At 53.3% G+C, this 22,320-nt stretch overlaps 1 protein-coding gene across 2 annotated transcripts in view; it reads right to left on the bottom strand.

Moving 5' to 3' along the window:
* PBX1 (PBX homeobox 1) overlaps positions 1 to 22,320 on the bottom strand; it is a 236,371-nt gene that overhangs the window by 139,138 nt on the left and 74,913 nt on the right. The window lies entirely within an intron of this gene.

Genomic DNA, 22,320 nt, shown 5'->3' with positions numbered 1-22,320 from the left:
AAAACGTGTGACGTCCACGGCGTCACTTTCATTCTCTGAGCTTTTCCCACGTGGTTACAGAGATCACGTGCGAACACAGACATGGATGGAGACCTAGAGGGCTTTTCCCAGGAGGCGGACTTTTGCTGGGTAAATTTTAAAAAATAACCATACAGCAAAAGTAGTAGGAAATCTTGTCTGCTAATTACTTAGACAACAATTAAATGAATACAACCTGTTTCAACGTTTTCTTGAAAAGCCACGTGAGGTCTCAGATCCAACGGTTTGGGCATTTTCATTGTGGTTTGACAGTCTGGTGACGTCATATCGTGACACGACAAATGAGTCTGCCTGTACTGAAGACCCAGGTGCCTGCACACATATGTGTCCCATCACCTGCTTTCAAAGGAGCCCTTCAACTATCTCCTAACTTCACGTGTGTCCGACTGAGGGCCCCCCCTATCCTGAGAGGCCCCCCAGTGTCCACAGCCGGGTCTCCCTGACTGTCTGCTGAACCATTTCAGCCCTTTCCAAGTGCAAACAGAGTCTGGCAAGGGTTTGCGAGTCCTCCATTCCTCACCACCACCTGGTTACCACTCATGAACCAAACCAACAGCCAGCCCAGAAATACATTATTTGATGTGGTTACTTAGGAGTGTGGGAGCCCACGTACCCCGTAGGGGGAGGAAACACCTATGAATGGTTTTATACTTATTGGCAAGCCCATTTCGCAATACGTTAGTCTCTGTACAAGAAGATACATGTAGAATTTGATTTGGTTTACTTTTTCTCCCCTAGGCTGTGTGAAGACATTTCCTTTCCATTTACGTTTCTCTGCAGTCTCAGATAAATCTAAATTAAAAGGACCTGAGAGCCCCTCCCACCTCCAGCCCCGGTCTCCCCTGGAGTTTGGGATACAGGCCCCTAACTGACAGATGGGCTCAGGGGACAAACACAGTTGTCCACAGAACTTCCCTGCAGGCTGGGGGCATGGGGGGGGCTGGTAGGGGTGGGACCTTAGCTTTGGTCTCCTGGCATTGAGCTGGTGACGGAGGAAACGATCTCTAGCAGGTAAAGTCCACCCTCAGCGAGCTCAGAAGCTGCTGAGGAAAGGTCCACCTCCAGGGTTCACCCAGCCACGTCATCAGGGATGAGAACAGCGTGGGACTGAAATAAGCAAGAGCCCACCCGCGAGAGAAAACCCAGAAAGCGGCCTGGCCTCGAGTCCCTCTGTCCCCTGCCAACAAGTGCGAGAAAACCAGGTTGCTTAACACCAGTTTCACCAGACAAACCATGAGCCCTGAGAAGACTCACACCGTCAACCACGCCCCCCCACCCACCCACCTCTCCTCTCCTCCATGAAGCCAGCGCTATTACCAGGAGCCCCCAGCCACTGCTTCTGCCTGGGAAATGTCACTGCCCCCTTAATCCACGGCACCCAATGAACAACATCATTGAACAGTGTCACCTGCAGCCTGCGTGTTTCCGTCTACTCTCCCAAACACTGGCAGCTCCCCTAAGGCGGACGGAGATCAGTTCGTCACTGTGCTTGTGGGCCCCACAGCACATTCAATATTATGAGGAAACGGGGCACATCAACGCAGTTTGTAAACTGTAGCTCAGTGCACGCGGGGACAGTTCTCTCCCGTAAACCGTGGGGCCTGGCCATTGGTCACGCTGAGACCTCAGCAGGACCTGCCAGCTGGGCAATGGGTAGAAACCAGAACAAGAGCCCTGAGTGTCCAAATCCACGTGGTGGTGAGACTGAGCCTGCGACCTGCACAGGCTTGTGCCAAGCAGAACAGCAAGTCATGATGGGAGAGCCCCTGCTGAGGGAAAGGGGGTCAGAGGTGACCAGGCTCCAAATGTAAAAATGGAAGGAGACTTGGCAAGCAGGCCGCACCAAAGGTGGCACGCACAAAAAGCACAACACCTAGTTCCATGCACTGAATGTCTGTGTCCCCCCAAAATGCGTGCGGAAGCCCTGCCCCCAATGTGTCGGTCTGAGGAAGGGGGCCTTTAGGGAGACTGGGTTTCGATGAGGCCTGAGGGTAGAGTCCCATGTTGGGATCGGTGGCCTTGTGACAAGAGAAAGACACAGCTGAGCTTCCTGTGTCCGTCCCATGAGGCTACGCAGAGAAGCTGACGGTCTGCCAGCCCGGAGGAGGGTTCTGACAAGGGACTCAGTCTGCGGGCACCCTGGCCTCACATGTCCCAGCCCAGAACTGTAAGAAAGAACCGTGCTGTGTCATGGCGGCCTGAGCTAATTTACCTACGGGTGAAACACGGGCATTTCAAGTCCAGTCCCCACCAGCATCTGCTTCTGAGTTTTCATCCAAGAGGGTCCGGGGGGATCGAACGCAAGGAGACTGCGTTCAGACGGGGTCCTTGTGTCAGACAGGGCCCGGGCGTCCACACGGGGTGATCTGAGCGACACCAAGTGGAAGGATCTTGCAGCTTCGAGAGCAGAGCATGAAAGGAGAGCTGGTACAGGGAATGGGCAGCCGGACGTGTGGTGTCCTCACACCAGCTCCTGATGCCCTGTTGACGAGCGAAGCCCCTACCCACTCACCAGGCCTGGTTCCGGCCGGCTCTGCGTGGGCGGTGCTGGGCGTGGGGAGGTGGCTGGGTCGGGCAGGGACAGCTGTCCCCACCAGGGAGGAGCTGGGAGGAGGCGACACCAACTATTATTATTATTAATCCTTCTTAAGTGAAGGCTCAGGGAAGACACGCCCTGGTGTCCTGATTGCCAGGGCCGGCTGCCAGGGGCAGAACAAAGACCCAGCAGGAAAGCTCTGCTTCTACCCCATTTCCATGGGTGAAATGGTTCTAGAGTTTTTTTCACCAAAACTCCGAGGGAAGAGATGTGTTAACATCAGCGGGCAGCCCAGGACCAGGAAGCAAAAGTTGGTCAGCGGTCCTGGCCCAGCCATCTACCAGTTGTGTGAAACTGAACAAGCCACTCCAGACCTCTCAAGTTCAGTTTCCTCATCCGGAAACAGAGGTCACTGGATTTCCCTTGCCAGTCTCCTAGGGCTGTTTGGAGGATGGGTTAGGAATGCAGACGCGAACACATTTAGGAAACTCTAAAGCACAACGTCAAAGAAAGGAGTGAATTTCACCAGCACCAGGAAACCATAGCAGCGCTCCACCAAGTTTAAGTCTCCTCCAGGGGGGTGGGCCTGGGGCTTCTTTCTCTGACCAACTACTACCCAGGGTCACCTTTGGTGTCCGTTAGCCCAGGGCCCGTGGCCTCTTCAGGTTCCCCAGTTTGTTCAGTAGTTTTGCTTCCCTGAAGCTATGGCACACGGGCTGGCTCCCTACTTCTGGCAGCATCTGTGAAAACATGTGCCTTTTTAGTTGGCATCAGGTTCTTAATGGTACCTCATGGTTCAGAATTAATTCCTCACCACAGAATTGTCCAGAACATCCCATGTCTACCGACGGTCTTCTCAGGACGCCCTCACCCCTGGCTTTTACTCCAAGTCCCTAGGTTACCTCTCCCAACTGGAAAAGGGTTTTGGTGACCATTCCTGAAAAGCAGGCCTAGCGACCCCACTCGGCAAAGCAATGATGACCTTGGCAGCGCAGAGTAAGCTCAAGGGCGCGGGAGGAAAACTAACCGTTTGTCCACTTCAGCTCCAAACACAGGGTGTGGGCTCTATGGTGTAGAGCTCAGCGTCTCATTCCCCCTGGTTCCCATGGAAGCCCTAACCCTAGGACAACCACACCTGATGCCACGGAAGGGACTCTACTGCTATTATAGAAATAAGCGTTTTGGGGACACAAAAACAATGCCATCTCATGTGACACTAGGAAGCCCCAACCTTAATGGACTTAAGAAGCAGAGAACAGGGGCTACCAGTCACTGGCGGCTAAACGGGCAGCAAAACCTGCTGCGGGATGGCAGAGCAACTGGATGGGAGCCCAGTCTCGCTCTCACTGTCGGAGACGACACGTACCCACGTCTCATTCTGGCCCAGAGTCACTCCGTCTCTGTGCCCCAGGTTCCCAGTGAATGAGACACGGACGGTTACCGAAGCCCCCTCTATACTGCCCTGCACGTCCCCTGCAGCTGCGCTTCTGCCTGTGGACATGGAGACCCCCTCCGGGACCTCCCAGACCACATCTGTCACTCTGCCCCCTTGTGGCTGGTGGGGCACGTGCGGAGCGATCCATCACCACATGCCCTCAAAAGGGCCACCAGGTTGGCAAAGTCAGGCTTGAAAGAAATGCTTTCTCTATGGGATCGACAATGCCAAGCTATAAGCTAACTCAAAGGATTCTACTGTCCTAAGGCAACTAAAAAAATCAGTGCGTTTTCAAGAAGAAAACAATGCCACAGGGGCGGGGCTGACAAAAGTGTTGCCAACGGTGGCCCTAGAGCTTAGACTCGGGGGAGGCCCAGCTGTATCCACCTTTTCGGGAGCTTCCCACCCCACCTTGACCCTTTGAGAAGAGCACTGATTACTTATTTGCAGCCTTACATTACTGTAGGTGATGGCCATCCAGTGACTCGTCTTCCAGAAATTTCCCTAACTGTGCTATGCTTCATGGTTTCCTCCCTTTTCAACCTTAATATAAAAGATGTCACATACCGCAGTCATTTTCACAGCATTTATCTGGCTGGTGAGCACGTATGTATGTATGAATTTGTTGGGGCTCAAATTGGTCTGCGGGAATTCCTCAGAGAATGACCTGGGGCAATAACTCAGGACGTCATCACAGACACACACACGCCCACATCGGAGAGGTGAGGGCTTTGGGGTCCCCCGTCCAAGGAGTACAATCGTAGCTTTAAGACCGGGGGGGGGGGGGGGGGAGAATAAAGAATAAAAGAAAAAGGGAAGGATGACATTTCACCCCTGCCTTTGACACACCTGCATATTTACCAGAAGAATTCGGCGAGGACAAATCATGGGCAGCCCGATGCGCCGAGACAGGGCTGAGGGCACTGCCCAGAGTGGACGGGAAGAGCGGCCACGAGGGCGCCGGCGGGCACGCGCGTTTGCCAAACATGGGATGTGCACACGCGTGGCATGGGCGGGCCCTGCACACGCCTGTCAGACACGCACCTATGTTCGAACATCTTTTCATGAAGACAGGTTCTCAGGTCTGCGAAGGCTGGTCACCTCCAGCCTGAGAAGGGGGAGCAGAGCCTATGGAAATCATTAACGCTCCGGGAACCGCTGAGGCTCAGCCTGAATGCAGACACTTAAGCTCTCAGCTTTGCCATTAAAGCTGGGGCCTAAATTATTGATCTCTCGCCTTTATCAGCATAACAGTCACGTCCCAGGATCGAGATCTAAGTACACCGCGCTCCCTGCTGCAGCCACTGAAATAATTAGGAGAAATTCTCATTAAAGGAGAGTGAAAGGTCCTCAGACAGCGCACGGCACAGGGTCTGGACCATGTTTAATGCCTCTCATGGGGTCGAGGGATCCCCGGGGTCAAACCCCCCGCAGTGGCCACAGATGACGGCTTCTGAGAGGGAAAGTACCAACAATCACACCCACGGTGGCCCTGGCTGGTGTGTTTACACCTGTGAGTGTCGGTGCAGAGCCACACACAGGCTGCTGAGAAATCCTCTCCACGTTCATGGGGTAGGGGCGGGGGTGGGGGGACTGGATACCTGGTGTGTCAACAGGGTAATCAGAGAGGGAAAGAAAAGAATAGCAAAGAAATACATGAAAAATAAATAAAAAGAAACATTAATAATGGAAAACCCACTGTGGACTCCCTTCAATGTAATTTATTCGTTCTTTGGAAGTACAAGGGGGTCTGGGGAAGACGGGAAGGTGAGGGTCCGTCTGATGAGTTCCCAGGGGCTGGCAGGTACCAGGATAACACACACAGCAGCTCAGACACCCACCCACTCACAGAAAACCTGCACTCCGGGCCCAGCAGCTTTCTATTGATTTGAATGCAGATTGAACCAGCGCCTCCTCCCCTCCCCCACCACTTACAAAAAAAAAAATCAGCCTTTCCCAGGTTTCCCAGAAATGGCCCAGACTTAGGAGGAGAGAGCAAAGGACAGAGAGCCGCCTTTCAGAAACAAGAAGGGGCTACGCCAGGGAGACTGGGCCTGACAGTGGAGGGCCAGGCAGGGGTGGGCAGGAGGAAGGAGGCCCCACCATCTCCGGGCTCCATCCAGGCACCACCGTGGGGCGGGACGCGTGCACACACACACACACGCACACACACCCCCAAAGTTTGCCCACGTTCAATGTCAACATGCAGTCATTTAAAAGAAAAATTCCATCGTGCCTGGCTAATCAGAATTGTTAGAGACCATTACCACACTCGCGGGGAGCATGTGAAATTGATTCTTTTTACTTCGTTCCGTTAATGAAATCCTCCGGCCCCGGACGGGTTTCTACACAATGGAAAGGAAAGAGAAAACCACGGTACCTTCGCTGACTTGCAAACAAAGAGGACCCTGTGTGTCGGAGCTGCCTGGGGACTTGCGGGGGGACCCCGCCTGGCGCCCCACCTTCTCACGCACACCCATTAGCAGGGACCTCACATCCCATAGGGAGCAGCACATTATTAACCGCCCTGGGCTGACGCCGAGGGAAGAGAAATGCGGGATGTCACAGGCTGATCGGAAAGAAGGCCTGATGTTATTTATTAGGGGACACTTCCCAGAAACTACATTTTCTCCATTTGCATGAGACACGGCCCTGCAGCCATGGCAAAGGGCATGCGGACGCGGGGACATGGCAGAAAGGGACCCCACGCTGGTCACTGTCCCCTCTGTCCTCACGGGCACCCAGCTCCGTCTGTCTCCGGTCCCTCTCTCTGCTGGGCTCCACACGCCTGCCAGCCCCCGTCTGGCTTGGGGGCTCTGCAAACCCCTCATCTCTGTGCTCGGGGTGTCACCGTATTCAGCTTCGACCCTGCTCCCTTTCAGGCCTTCAGTCAGCCGGCTATTGAGATGTCAGGATGGCGACAGGGAAAGGTCATCCCGGCCCAGCTGACGGGTGGATTTCCCCTAAATTCATGAATGACAGCAGTCACACAGGGAGGGGACAGCCAACATGCATATTTTTAATGAGAGTGAGGGGAACACTGAGTTGAGGCTTCCGGGGAACTTGCTGAAATCCACCCCCAGACGCTTCTCCTGGGAAGGGACGGTGTGTGGAGGCAAGACGGCCAGAGCCCTTGGCCCCCAGGTCCCTCCCCAGCATTTCTGCAGCCTGGCAGTCATCAAAACAATCCGGAAATTTGCTGTCAAGATGCAGGCCTCAGGCCATCAGCTCTAAAAGAGGTCCTAGGCTATTTCCGCCATCTCCCGGAGGCTGCGTTACAGGAAGGAAAGAGAACCCAATAAGCCTTTTCCGTGGTGACAGCTATGGGGGGTCCTTGGTCCCTTGAGGGCAGAGCCTGGCTTCCTGAGTGCCTGTCGTCCCACGCCCTCGGGCTCTTGAAGCAGTCAGACATCTCCAGTCCTGGACAGGGACAAGGGCAGTTTGGAGTTGGGAGAGGAGGGAAGGGCTGGCAGCTGTCCAGAGGGTCCACGGACAGCCCCCAACGGGGCACATCCACAGCAAAAGCCCCCTGGGTGGCAAGAAGTAAGGGAGCCTGTGAGCAGGTGTTTGGGGCCGAGGGGAGACTGAGACTTCCCTAGGACGGCGGGGTCTGCCGTGTGGACTCAGGACAGGGCAGACATGCGGGCAGCCGGTCAGAGAGGCTGTGCGCAGTCCCAGAGACCTCAACTTCTGGAAAAGACGACCGGAGCCAGGGCTCTCTCCGTCCCTGAGACACTTCCCGGGCGCGGAAGGAGAAGCAAGAGGACAGGAGGGTGTGTGTGAAACAAGCTTGCTCACCTGTAGTAACCGCAGCCGCGCAGCGCCTGCCACCCCATGTCCCCTGGGCATCAGGCAGGGGTCCCGGTTACCCCGATCCCTGGCTCCTGACTCCCCGGTGCAGCGGCCCCACCCCCACCTCACAAAAGTGGCCGAGTGTAATTACGCACCACTGGAGCTGTATCAATAAGACAGACGTCTGTTGTATCATTCTCTCTCAGTAAGGCATTTCTTCTCCCCAATTGCTCATATAGAATCATAGCCTAATAGCATCCCATTAACATAATTGCCAACACAACTAGTGTTCCGTGTCTCAGAGCCATTTACTTACTTCACCATAAAGAATACCAAAACAGCCCTAAAATCACAAAGAGGAGGGAAGACAAGGGGTGGGTGATGGGGAAGGCGAGAGGAAAATGCCCCCCTTCCTACTCCCCGGCTCCCGGAACGGGGTTCCAGGACGATAAACACAGGAGCGGCCCTCTCATCGGCGGGAATCGTAGCACAGCCTTCCTAGCAGACTCCCAAGCAGACGTGTACTAAAATCTAAACGGATTCTGCCAGGCGAAATGAAATTCCCATTATTTTTAATTAATCCTTAATTAAAATATATTACTCCGCAGATTCCGCAAATCTCTCTTAATATGCAAATGCAGCCCATTCAAGGATATTTACATATCATTAATTAAAACGGCACATTCTTTCAGTCTAACAAGCTGAGGGGCTGTGGCCGCTGCCACACTGGCGCTGGGAGCCTGGTCTGCCCGGCTCATCTGATAAAAAGACGTCAAGTGCTGGCCGCGTCTGGGGAAGGTAAGGAGAGCGGGACAGCACGTCACACTCTGACACCCCGACACCCTGAGCTTAAGGACTTCTAATATTATCTCAGGGCTGTGGCCAAATGACGCTGGCAGGGCTCTGAGGCTCCTGTGAGCTCCACCCACCGGAAGGTCACCTGGGGACCCTGCCGGCCAGGTCTCGGCCAAGAGGCCATGTGCTTCTCACTCGGGCAAGCCTGGGTCCCGAGGGTGGAGGGGGCTGCGTGGGACAGGTGCTGGCCTGGGAGAGGAGAGAGGCTTTATACACACTTGTCCAGATTCGCTACAGAAGTGACAGGTCTTCCCGAGCCTCAGATCCAGACACCATGAGGGTTGGTGGGGGCGATGAGAAGGGACACGCACCCCAATCCCCTCACCAAGTGCTCGGGTTGACAACAAAGGACGTCCGAGGAAAAATGAGTCTCTCGGGTGGGACTTTGTGCTCAATTTCACAGTCCTGAAAAGCCAAGCTCAGGACCATGTGCAAAGGGTTGACTGTTGGGGACAGCTGATGGGAGGACGGGAACAAGGCCATATTCCTGACCGACACGTAGACGACGACGAGGAAGAGCTCACCTCAGAGAAGCACGTGGGCGGGACATCAATCACCGTTTCCACAGACAAGGCCTATCCCTCAGGAGGACCCCTGCAAACAGCACGCCCTGTGTGTGTGGCCACCAGGACGGCCAGCTGGCCTCGTGCGCTTCACGCCCTGGGCCGCCTGAGACAAGGGCAGGCCAGGAGACAACGTGGGGAGCGTAAACCGCCATTACAGGGCGCCTGTCATCTGGGGCCTCTGGGAACCCCACTATCAGAGAGGCCACTTGTGGAGAAGGGCTGCTGGCAGCTGGCTGGGCTCTCACCAGTCATTCAAATGTGAGCCTTAGCAAAATTATACCCTGTAGACATGTGGGGTCATTTTTTTTCATAGTCAAAACCAAGATTATGAAATCCTTGAATGCCAAGGTTCCACTGTGCTTAACTGAGAAACTACTTATCAAAGTATGACGGAGGTCTTGTCCATGAGCTGTCTTCAGGCTGAAGCAGCTGCCAAAGGCTCTGAGACAGAGCTCACGGCCACGACCCCAGGCTCCCTCCCATCTCGGCCTAAACGTCCTGCTTCTCTGTACTCGGTCGTCCCATCAGAACCGAAGTTATCGCTTTGCCAGGATTTATTTTGTCGGACTGTAAGCTTCTGCAAGGCAAGGACCGTAACTAAAACACTGGCATTGCTTTTTATGTAGCTCGTTGCCATGTAAAGACGGGAACTAAATACAGAGACATGTGTGATTAAAATGAGATCAGCAAGAAAATAGGAAGGTGCAAGGAAGGTGGAGCACCTGGCCGGAAACATCCTTCAGAAGCAGCGTCTGTCTGGGCAGGGAGAGCAAGGAAGTTTCCAGAAGACGAGCTGCAGTGGACAGAGCCATCCCAAGCCAGACATGATCTCAGGTCCTAAGAAACACCTAAGAAAGGGGTAACTTAATGCTTAAAAGCAAGTCCAGGTTAAAATGTCCGCTTTATCCACGACAAACTGGGACAAAGACTGGTTGCATAAAATCTCTAAATCCCAGTTGATTCTGAGAAATGGAGACTCAGTGCCCACCTTTAAAAGGCTTTGTGAAGATTAAATGAGATGAGCTAATAAAGACCTCAGCACGTAATCAGGACTCGAGGAAGCATAGTAATGATCCAATTGTTACTTTTGGGGCTGGGGGCAAATGTCACGACCTTAGTTTCTGACAACCCTCCCCATTTTAAAATCCAGTGACAGTCAGGAATCTGCTCGTTCCTGCCCTTCGTCCTCCGTGTATGTCAGGCACCGTTCACTGATATCCTCCGAAGCCAGTCCAGGGACATTTCCTTTACTAGACGAGCATAACAAGGGCCCTCAGTTCCACGGAGCTTATCAAGCCCCAGAATATCTGCTCCATCTGCCAGGATCTGTTATCAAGCTTCTTAGAGCAGCTATCATGATTTCATTTTTCTTTCTCAGACCAATCTGAGAAATGAACACACGAGAACATTATAACAGCATCTCTGAAACCGTAGGCATGTTTATGTACAAAAGCAGCAAATGAGAGGAATGAGAATAATGGACTGGAGCCTGCTTTCGGCATTCGCAATGTTCACGGAAGGCGGACACGAGCACAGCCTCCCTTCTCTCCGTCCAGCATCGGGAGCCTGTGGGAGGTCGAGCTGAGTGGCCCCACAGCAGCTGAGAAAGCCCCAGGAGAGAGCCTCTAATTAGACATGGCCCCCAGGAGGATGGCGAATGGGGACGTCCTCTGGGAGGTGAGGCCTTCGTGGGAACAGTGAGCGGAACGGGGGTCCCACCCCACAGCCTCAGGTCTCAGGCCCCACACCCCTCTGCAGTTGCCCCAAACTGAGAATCCCATGCCCTCAGGTTTATGGCAGCCCCATGTCTGCGAGACAATTTCCTACCCTTGGAGTCTCACCTTCCCAAGGCCAAACTTCTACACTAGCAAACCCAGACTCCTTGCCATGAGGGGCAGGTAGGTAAAATGGGATCCCCCAACGTGACGAAGCTTCGCGAGACTTGGACAAGGAAGAGAACAGCGGAATTTGAATTCAGAGGCTTGATCTTTTGGCAGCCGCAGTGACGAGGCATGTGGTTCTTTAGGGGCAAACGGGCCAAGTGGCCGACATCAGGGCCCATGTGTCCTGGCGGCCACAGCAGAGGCAGGTGAGCGGGGTGCTGCGGACATAGGCTGTGGGGCCCCCCAGACATCCTGGGAGCTACTCAGTGAACCGCGTACCTTTTTTAACCCCAGATCTTTTAGTAAGTTTTTTATTCTGCTTAAAGGAGCTGGAGAGTATTATTTTTAACGCAAGTAAAAATTCTGACCAATACGGCTATAATGCCGATACGAAAGTAATCACCAAAGCTTTCTGCCCACCTAGAGGAGAATCTCGTAACTAAACTGCTCACAGACTTTATTCCGGGATGGAAACTCCATGGGGAAGGCTCTAGTCCTCGGCCCCGGCCATCCCAGAAGGCCCCTTTCCTAAGGTCCTGCCACACAGATGACACCAGGGACCTCTGTGTCCTGACGGAGGCGTCAGCTCCAGCCCCAAACCCTAATACACTGTGACCAGTGCTGGCACTGCTGCCAACTGATATCAGAAGCAACATGGACATCTGACCAGAGGGACGGCCACTGCCTAAAAAAGTCCCTCTTTGCACAGAGGCAGTCACAGCGCCGCAAAGCTCAGGACACCTGCACAAGGTGCCCCAGCTGGTTAATGTCAGCTCAAAACGACAAGGAAAGGCGTCCACATGGGCTGACGAGGGAAGCCTGGACGCTGCACTCCGTGACCTCAGTCCGTTACTTCAGCCGAGACATCTGCGTCCTTCTGTTGGACACAAGGCTACCTCCCTTTCTTACGGGGATTGATATTAAGTAATTCAACATATTTGCCACATGCAAAGCTTTCCGGCTACTGGTTTCTGATGGACAGTGCAGCCCTTTTGCTCTTCTGGGGTTTACCTCTAACACATACAGGGTTTCTCCGAAAATAAGACCTAGCCGGACCATCAGCTCGAATGCGTCTTTTGGAGCAAAAATTAATATAAGAGCCGGTCTTATTTTAAATATTTATAATTAAAATACTTAATGTAACTATTTAAATATTTATATTTAAAATAAGACCAGGTCTTATATTAACTTTTGCTCCAAAAGACGCATTCGAGCTGATGGTCCGGCTAGGTCTTATTTTCGGGGAAACAGGGTAGGGAGACTATTTGAAACCCCTTGACAAAATCACCAGGCACCAGCCAGCAGGCCACATCCCCACAGAGGACCACCATGGCTGACTTTCTTCAACACCCGGCTTCTGCGAAGAGTAACTGACATACACATCCTTTGATTAGTCATCGCTGTACTGCGAATGGTAGCCCAGGGTGCCCCCCAAACTCACCTGGCGATGGATACTTTGTTTCAGGTGCCAGCACTTCGCCACCCTTTGCTAAGGACTGGGATGGATCGGACGCCATACGGAGAGCAGCACACGGAGGGTGCTCATGAAGGTGTTTGATGAGCTCACAAATGTTTTACTTGCAATGACAGGCAGGTGTAATCATCTCACTAAACGGAAGTCTCTCTGATACAGCTTTACTTTGAAAGAACACACAGCACGTCGACGACAGACATCTTTACTTTCAGAGCCTAGATCCGGCAAGCCACGGGCCATGCCCGAAAGCCCGGCGTGTGTAACCGCTCCACGTCCAGTGCTCAGCAGTATGTCACTGCAGTCCACCGTGATGTACCTGTGGCGACAGGCACCCCGCTAAGACACCGTCTGCTCTGACCACACCTGGAGGTGACAGACTTACGGACACGGTACACTCTGCTGACACCATTCCTTTGGCTGACGTGCATGGAGCCTATGGCTTGTGGGAACGTCTGAAAGTTACAAAGCCGGGCCCGACCTGCTTGCCCAGGCTGTGCTTATGTCGGCACCAGTGCATGCCCACGACATCCCGGGCACTCAAAACCACCTGTGCCTTCGAGGCGCAGTTCTTTGGAGTAACACAGCAGTGGAAAGATCAAGGAGGGAGACAGTTCTAATTCCACTGATTCCACTTGTGATCACTGCCTCGCATACTCACCCCCTCCCCAAACACCAAAACAAAGCACATCTACGTGCATGTTCTCAGGCACATGTAACACAGACTGATATGCCTCACGTCATCAGGAGGTAACAGTGGGGGAGGAAGAACGGTCAGAATAACTGAGCAGCTGGACTCCAGGCAATCGTGCAAAACACTCGTGTAGCTTGCGCATGGAGCAAAGGTATCCCACAGCAAAGGTATCCCACGGCAAAGGTATCCCACGGCCACCAGGCTGGGCAAGTGGCCCCCAGCCAGGGGAGGTCCCGAGTCCCCATGCTGGTCTGGGTGAACTAAGAGTCTCCTCTGACCCAGCGCCGTCGGGCGTCATGGCAGAGCAGCACAGCCGACTGGGGAAACCTCAGCACTGGGGTGTCCACGCGGCCAGGCTTCCGGGGCCGAGGGTGGGTGAGAGTCCGTGATCGCCGCCCACACCATGTCCCCTCGAGGCCGTGACATCTGCTCAGGCTGACGGCTCCAAAAACCGGCTGGGGGGGTGTAAAAAAGGCTGTTTCCTCAAGTCTGGCAGGAACTGATCTGATAGGACTTGGAGAGCACGTAAGGGGAAAACATCCAAACAAGCAACTGAGGTCTTCAATTTCTTTCCCCTTTTCACTCCATAACCAACTTATCCACCGCTGCTCGAAAATGTGCAAAACACAAAGAGCTGACGGCACCCTGTGTGACTCCCAGTAACGCTTCTGTGCGCGTTAACACCAAAAAGAAAAGGCAAAGAGCCACACGCGACACCTGCTGACAGTGAACTTGCTGGGTCCCGGGGCCACACGAGCTCTCGCTGTGACGCAGACTCTGAACGGACGTGGCCACACGACCCGCGTGCCGGACGGGAGGCCCTCCAGACACCTGGACAGCGGGCGGCTGCTGGCTTCACTCCCGGAGCTCGGACCCTGGCCGCCGCCCTGTCTGCCCTGTGCTGTGGGCGCTGAGGTGAAGGGTGAGGCAACGGACGGCAGCACAGGATCCACGCGGGGAGAACGCAGCCCACTGAGGGGAGCTGGGCGGACGGGCCCGTGTGCCTCTGCACAGGTGCTGGCGGTTTCATGTGGCCATGACCTGGCTGCCGTCCCTCCGCACCAGACAGAGCCGGGAATCAAGGTGCTGAGCATCGTGGGTGAGGCCGGACACCAGGGTGGTGCATGGACCGTGTGGGGAGGAGGAAATAAATCCTAGAAATCGGACTCGTGCTGCCAACAGCTGCTGCCTGGTTCCCTCACAGGCACAGACCACAGTCTGTTACTGTCGGAGCCCGAAGGGCAGCACCGCACTAAGGAACACAGCCTGGGCTCGTGTGCAGCTCTGCGCTGACCAAGTCGCTGCGAGAGCTGGAGTCCAGGCGACGGCGCAAAGGGCCGAGTCCCGCGAGCACGGCAGCCCCTGCGTGTGGCCAGCACAGCACCACCCCCTCCTCCTCCGCTGTGGCTGCTGACACCGACTGGTGACAGGGTGACAGGGGCGACAAGTGCACACGACGGGGTGTGGCAGGGCACAGGCCCTTCGCGGGAGACCCTGAAAGTGCCCCGGGGCTTTGCCGCGCTCTCGCCACAGGTGCTCTGCGTTCTCACGCGGCCATGTCAGCAGCAGGGGAGGCCCGGCCTCTGGCAGTTGCTTTCCAAGCTCCAGGCCCCAGCATGTCCCACGCAGGCCGGGTCCCCAGAGGCCCCTGTTCAAAGCCCAAACCAGTATTTCCAGCTCAGACAACATTCCCGTATGTACTGCAGCCAGGTGCACGCTGGCTCCAGGTGGCTTCTGCCTTATTTTCTACCAGAGCTGTTTCGCTCACTCAGAAAACATTGTCCTATCACAGAACCGGAGAAAAAATGACCCGCGAGCCCCCTCCTCGTTTACAGGGGAGCAGTTTCTGGGACAGCATTTGTTGCCCCCCATCTTGTCCACCAGGCCAGGTCTGGGCTGCAAACAACAGGAATGGACTCTGGTTCCCACACAAAGGACAGGGACATGGGGCCTCAGAACCAACAGCAGCTGGGAACCCAGCTCAGAAACCCAGCCAGACGCTGCCCCAGGAAGCCAGTCAGGAGGCAGGCACCGCACTGCGGGCTGTGGGGACGCATCCCTGCCACTGCCACCTCTGTCATCCTGGCTCTCTGCTCATGTCCCTCAAAGTTGGAGGCTGGGCCTGTATTTCCAATCGGCAAGTGCTCAGTGCTCCTGCCCCCCAGCCAGGGACGGCGGAGATGGAGGCAGACTCGGCAGCAGCCCTTCCAGTGACAAGGGGACGTCCTTCCCAGTCGCATCTCCTGCCTCGTCAGTACAAACCCCAGCTCCCCTTGACTCACTCAAAAGCTGCCGCAAGTAGTTTTGGAATCTAGAGGACATGCTCACGGCTGTACAAGGGGTTTTGGGGACACGGGGCGTACACGCACCCATGACAGTTGCTGTTCTGAGAAGTCAGGCATTTACGTAAAGGGAGGGGGCGGCACTCCCAGGGAGGAGGTGGCCGACACGCACGTCCCATGCCCGTCGCTTACAGAGGAGCGGGGTCTCCTCCACGTGCCCTCCCCAGGTGGTCTTTCACTGAACCTTCACCCTGTGCCGCGGAGACAGGGATCGAGCTCGCGAAGTCACGCCCTGGGAACGTGACTGCTAGAGCCGGAAGCAACAAACCTAGTTTCTAACCATTTGGGGCAAGAACGTTTCCTCTCTGTGCCCTGTCCCCCTGTTCATGGGCGGCGATGGGAACATGCCCTGTGTGGCATGAATGACACGACGACGGCCATTCGTCCTCCCAAAACCCTTGCTGAGAAAATGTGAAGCAGAGGCTAGGGTGAGGGTTCTAGAAACCGGAGTCTCAGGTCCAGTCCTGGTCTCCGCCGCATCACAACTTACACTAGGGCAAATGTCACACGCTTTGTCCCTTGTCCCTCGGCTATAAAATGAGCACAATAACGGCCTCCACCTTGGAGGGCTGCAGGGGCTATGAAAATAGGTAGCACATGTAAAGAGACTATACTAGTACTTGCTATGTAGCTGCTCAGTAAATACTGGCTCTTATTATTATTATTATAAAGTCGCTATTAAAATCCCCATTTGCCTGAGCAACAACTGGAGGTTGGAGAGGTTACGTAGCCTGTCCAAGGTCATAACACCCGACCTGGTATGTTGCAGAGCTGGCGTGACAAACTCGGGTTGGACTCTGAAAAACCAGTGTGATTTCCATGACACCATGCTGTGTACACGGCTACCTGTCAAATGCACTTGGGGACATCAAGCCGCAACCCAGGACAAACGCTGTCATCCCACCGTCGTGAGGCCTCCGCCCTGTCACAGTGATTATCTGTACTAACAGACCTCTCGCGCTCCGTCTCGAGCGGTCATCTGTACCTCTTTTGGTCCCTCTTAGAAAGGCAAGAATGAAACTCCCAGAAGTCCGATGACCACAGATCAGACGCTGTCACCACCTGGCCCATCTACACACCGGGCTGCGGTGAACTTAGAAATGTCGGCATTGGCTTCCCTGGCGTGTGGGTGCAGGGTCCCTTTTACAAGTGAGCTAAAAGTCACAGCTGCGGGATCAGTGTGGGTTGTGAGGTCGATTTGTTTTCTGATTTTGTTTCGTTTCCCCCCCCAATGCTCCTTCTTTTGCTTCTTCCTTTATTCTTTCATTTATTATTTGAGGAACAACCACAACTTCAACGCCATGTGGTTAAGAAAGGGACCAACCTTTAAATTGTACGTCTCCCCAGTCACCACCACCCCTGCCACCATCATTGCTCTCCCTTCTCCCCAGAATCCGCCTGCCCACAGGGCACAGAGGTCAGCAGCCACGACAACGTAGCTTCTGGAAGCTGCCTCTCCAGGAATGACGGGGTGGCGGGTCAGGGAGGGCAGAGGCACTGGAAGATTAACTCTGGGACTGTCCATCCCTCGCATCCCACACAGCTCACAGGCTGCGTGGGCCGAAACACAGCGGTCGATAAAGCTGCACAGAGCAGGGTGAGCAAATGAAAGGCAAGACAACAGCAGATCTGGCTCTGAAAGGGGCATTTCTCTCCTGGACCACCCGACTCAAGTCAAAGAGAGCCCCCTTTCCACTCGAGCAGACCAAACAAGAAAGACCCCAATGTGGACCCGGAACATGCGGCCGACGGACTCTCCACATCTTCCACCCACGGTCCAGGACCCACGCAGCAGTGGGCGTCTTGCACGGCTTGTGTGTCTTGTTGCTGCCCTTGTAAAACAGGTATCAGGAAATAGGCCACAGTGTAAAATTACTGTTTTATTTCTACGATTAAAGGAAATATTACTTAACACATTACATAAGCATTTCCTGTTATTTTTATTTTCTGGCTTCCATTAATCCAGTTTTAATACGTGACGATAATATGAGGTTTGAGTTACCATTTTATTATTACCTACTGTTGAGAGGGACGTCTCCCCGTTACATGACAGACAGCAGACGTCCCCACCTTCGGAGCAGACACCAGTGCATGCCACACTCCCTACATCCTATGATGTTTAACCAAAGCGTGTAGAGCCAGTCACTGAACACAGAGTTCCACTCTGATGTCCCTCGATTGTCACACGTTTCAGAAGCTTGTGTCAGAGTCAGCGACATTTCCTCATCTCTACATGGTCCTGTTATCGCCCACCCTGTGGAAAACCGCCCCAATACACGCCCTGGTTTTGTTCTGTTTACCACACAGCTGACTACTCACTCACACTACACTATGTTGCCTTAACACCACTGCTTTCATCAAATGCCCCACACAGGAGTTTTACCTTGTTTTTTTCATGTTTAACACAGGCCTGGTGTCACACACAAACTCGCACTTGGGTCGCCAGTGGCTAAAAAAATCTTACCATCTATGCTTGGTATATTATAATAGTGTAATATAACATGTTACACACACCATCTAATAGGTGATACAATGGCAAATACTACACCATTTACATAAATTAGGATACCAGCAGCAGGACTGATAGCCACGTATACAATTAGCCATAGTACAAGAATTTCTTGTACATTTTAGCATTTTATGTGTCCTTCACACTTTCTGTGTCACACTGAGAAGGGCTTTTGCTTCATTTCCTCAGTGTCCATCACGCAACCTTAAGCCGACACGGCAAACCCTCCAGTGGCACTGAAGGGTGTTCCGTGCTCCAGCTAACTTCCAGACGGTTCTCTCCTCCTAACGTACCTGAGATGAAGACAACACATAGGTTGGGATCCCACACAGACTTGGGAGCCGCCTTAGTCCTGAAATGCTATGAAGAAGTATTTTTCCTCATTTCCTTCCAGAGAACCTAAATGCTCAGCATCACCAGCTTATTGAGCCGAAGTAACTCAGAGGAGATGAATTCCACTATTTTTTCAAAGTTTCTGATGCTGCGAACTATGGATTCAATTCAGTAGAAGAATACAGAGGCTACAGGCAAATCCAGCTGGGACAAGTTTCCTAGTGACACACTCCACATTCGCCTCTGACTGTTATTTATTTGACAAAGGCCCTGGTTCTAGTAACTGGTCCAAGTACACCGGGACGTCACTGCTCTGGCTGCTGCTTCCCTCAGTTCCTAGAGCTGCCTCAGTCGCCGGGCCAGAGGTTCCGTCACTACGGAGGAGGGTACGTGACGTAGCTTACCACTGAAGAGCTGTATCGATAGAACCTAAGAGTTATTCCGTTGATTAAGCCCACTTTCTGGTCAACTAATCAGATAATGAGACCATCTTCCTTTGACTCTGAAAACACATTTTGAAAACGTGGAGGAGTCCGCCATGGTGTCTGCACCCCGTCCCTGCAGGGGAAGGCTAGTTACCTCCCTGTACATGGTCGCAACAGGCAGAGTGGTTGCTGGGTGGCGGGCAGCTATCTCACCTGTTCCACGGACCCCAAGGCAGCCACGGCCTCACCTGTCACACACGGTCTTTATCACGTCTTCAGTCCGAACTCGACTCTCATAAGATCGTGCTAGTTTCATTGCAAAGCCAGCCTGTCGGCGCCATGGAAGAGCCCCTTCACATAGGTTTAGTGTGACCACATCACACAACTGTACACAGTGTTTCCTAAATCTAATGCCCGGTGCAAACACACAAACAAAACAAAACAGATGACCCCAGCTAAGGAGGGCGACGGGAGATCCAGACCAGCCAACACGAAACCAGGTCGGTGGCAAGAAGAAAACTCACAGACTGTCACCAGGAGTATTCACACTACCTGGCACCACCCCCGGTGCAGCGCGTCCTTTGGGACCTCCAGGGTGGTCCCACGTATGGCACGTCAGCGATCCCTACCTTTTCAGTATCGGGCTTTCCTACGTTAGAAGCCAGACCATGCCCCAAGGCAGTGTCCTGAACAAGATGGGCGCTCAAGGGACACGTGAGAGTTGGGGGAGCAGACACGCTCTACTAATGAATAACTCCTCTGGGCAAATTTCCGTAAAGTCAGTTCTTCCCCTCGGTCATCTTCCCCAGGGTGGCTGTCCTGACGCACGCTGGACACACCAGGGCCTCCCCCGCTTCCCGTCACGCCCCGCGGGCCTCCTGTGATAATACAAGTCACAGACCACTTCCCACCCTCAGGGAGGGGCTGACCTGATTTGTTTCTTATCCCCACGCTCCACAAATGTTGCCAAATGAATAAACGGACACTCAAGCTTCGATGACCTGCCGTGGCTCTTCCACTGACGGATGACGACTTCGTTTCATGACTGTTACGCGTGGTGACGGGGAAGCGGGTGGAACCACTGACGTGCTGCCCAAACGTCTGCTCGCAGACCATTCTCTCACCACTTGGACTCTTGAGAAAGTACGAGTATCCCCAGGGCACATTTAAAGAAGGAAAGGACCTCAACTCCGGTATGTCTTGCTTTCCAGGTCCCCATCTTTACAAACGCTTCGCGATCCTGACGCTATGCTAGGCCTGCGGCTGTGGGTTTAAGGAGAAAGGCAACCCGGAGATCACGCAGGAGATGATCGTCACCTAACAAGTTCACAGCAACGGATCTGAGAACTGATGTCTTACCACGACGCCACGTCTAACGAGGCAGGGTACCAAACACTGGGCCTCTTCTGCCAACAAAGCGGCAACGACCTCCACACACACACACACACACACACACACACACACACACACACACACACCTGCTGCTTGGTTCAAAGTAGCAGCACCAGGCTACGTTTTGTCAGGGAACCTGAATTTTCTTGCTATTCTAAGTTGCCAAACAACCTGACAAAGTTTTCCATATTGTCCCCATCTAAAAAAATGGCGCTCTTATTATAGCGAGACTGGCCTCATTCTTTGTGTTTAAAGAATATCTGCCAGAGATTTCTTCTTCCAGTTTGTGGTATGCGTCAGCTGATTCTACTGTTTGAAAAGGAAATGGTGGCAACGTCTCAAAGCTAAAGTTCCACTTATCTTGAGAGAAGTGGGACCAGAGTTTTAAAATCAAATTACCAACATAGAGTGACAAAACGCCCAAGAAGGACAATGTTGTCCTATTGTCACACTTACTGTCATAACAGCAAAGGACAAAGACTCCTAAGTAAAGGGGAAAGTAAGTCCCAAGCTGTTTGAAGTTCCAATCTGCGGGCCAAGCTTTGAGAAGTGGGGCCATAAGTGACAAATGAGACTGGATAAATACATGGTGGTGCCATCATCCAGTGGGGCATCCAACCCACTTGGCAATAAAAAGGAACAAATGATTAATGCAAGCGACAGCAGGTAAAAATCTCCAAAAAACACGATGATGAGCAAAAACTAGGCACCAAAGTATACGCAGGGCATGACTCCATTCACATGAGGTGTGAGAACAGGCAAAACTTAATCTGTGATGACAAAAATTAGAACGACGGTCGTCTGGGGGCGGGGTGAGAGGCTGGTTCCCTGCAACAGAAAAGGCAACAGGAAACTTTCTCGGGTGACACAAGAGTTCTACATGTTAATTGGAGTGTGGGTTACATGGGGACGTTCACTTGTCAAAGCACATCAAAGACCTATCCATGCTACTGGGTGCAAATTTACTTCAATGTTTCAAATTCTCAACCTTATTCATCACCAGCCTCTTTCCACCTTTGGGTCAATCTACGAAGTTTAGTGGTATAGGGAGAAAAACAGTGAATTTGGGGAATCGAGGCCCTGAAACGTAAGCCCTGTCTGCTGGCACCTTCTAGCCCTGTCACCTGGGCGAGTTAACACCTGTACTCTACATTTTCCCATCTGGAAAAGGGGACAACTGTATTAACGGTCATTTGGAACAAAATACGCCAAAGATAATAGGCCAATATCACATAAGAATGCTTTGTGAATGGTATAGTTTGCTATAAAAAGATGAAGGAAATCCTGATTCCCCAAATTGAGGGAGGGTAGGGACAGGAACTCTACAGCCCCACTGGGGTCATTTTCACGTGTGTGACGATTTTTTTCTTCCCATCGTTTGGAAACACTGATGTCCGCAGCTGACCAGAGCCACAAACCAGAGCTCACACTTGGCCTCCACTTTTTCTTACACACACACACACACACAAACACACACACACAAAGGCACGCAGGCACACACGTGTATATACACATACATGCATACATGCACACACACGTCTCCCATAAGTGCTGTCTGTCCTCACTTGCTCTCCAGCTCTGTGTCCTTTGCAAGGTGCCCCATCTGCATAAACCATGAGGATAAATCGACTGGCACTGAGAGCAAAAGCAGAAACCCATGGGGTGGGGGGCAGGGGGGCTGTATGTCCTGCCGAGGGTCAGGGAGGTGGCCTGGCTCGGGTCCCCTGGACTGTCACAGGCAGGCAGCCTTTGTGGCTCCTCTCAGTGCCCTGCCCTCTCTTTCTTGCCCGCCTTTGGAGAGCTGCTGGAGGGGACTGCGGCCCCTCTTCCTCTCCGGGCTGGGTTTAATTTGACACCTCGAGCTTTGGTAACGAGCTGGGGAGCACAGCAACCACAGCGGAATTCATTAGGCTCAACACTGCAGGGCCCGCTCTCTGTGCGTTAATGACATCGGAGGGTAGGGAAACGAGACAGCCACCACGCGCGATGAAATAAACATGAGCACTGTCAACGGTGACAGCCTAAGCAAAGGGGACAAAACGAGCCAG

Source organism: Rhinolophus sinicus, chromosome 11 (assembly GCF_057876585.1).
Source record: "Rhinolophus sinicus isolate RSI-liver-muscle chromosome 11, RSI-T2T, whole genome shotgun sequence".
NCBI classification, from domain to species: Eukaryota; Metazoa; Chordata; class Mammalia; order Chiroptera; family Rhinolophidae; genus Rhinolophus; species Rhinolophus sinicus.
Note: the sequence above shows the minus strand (reverse complement) of the source record. Positions and strands in the feature narration are given on the sequence as shown.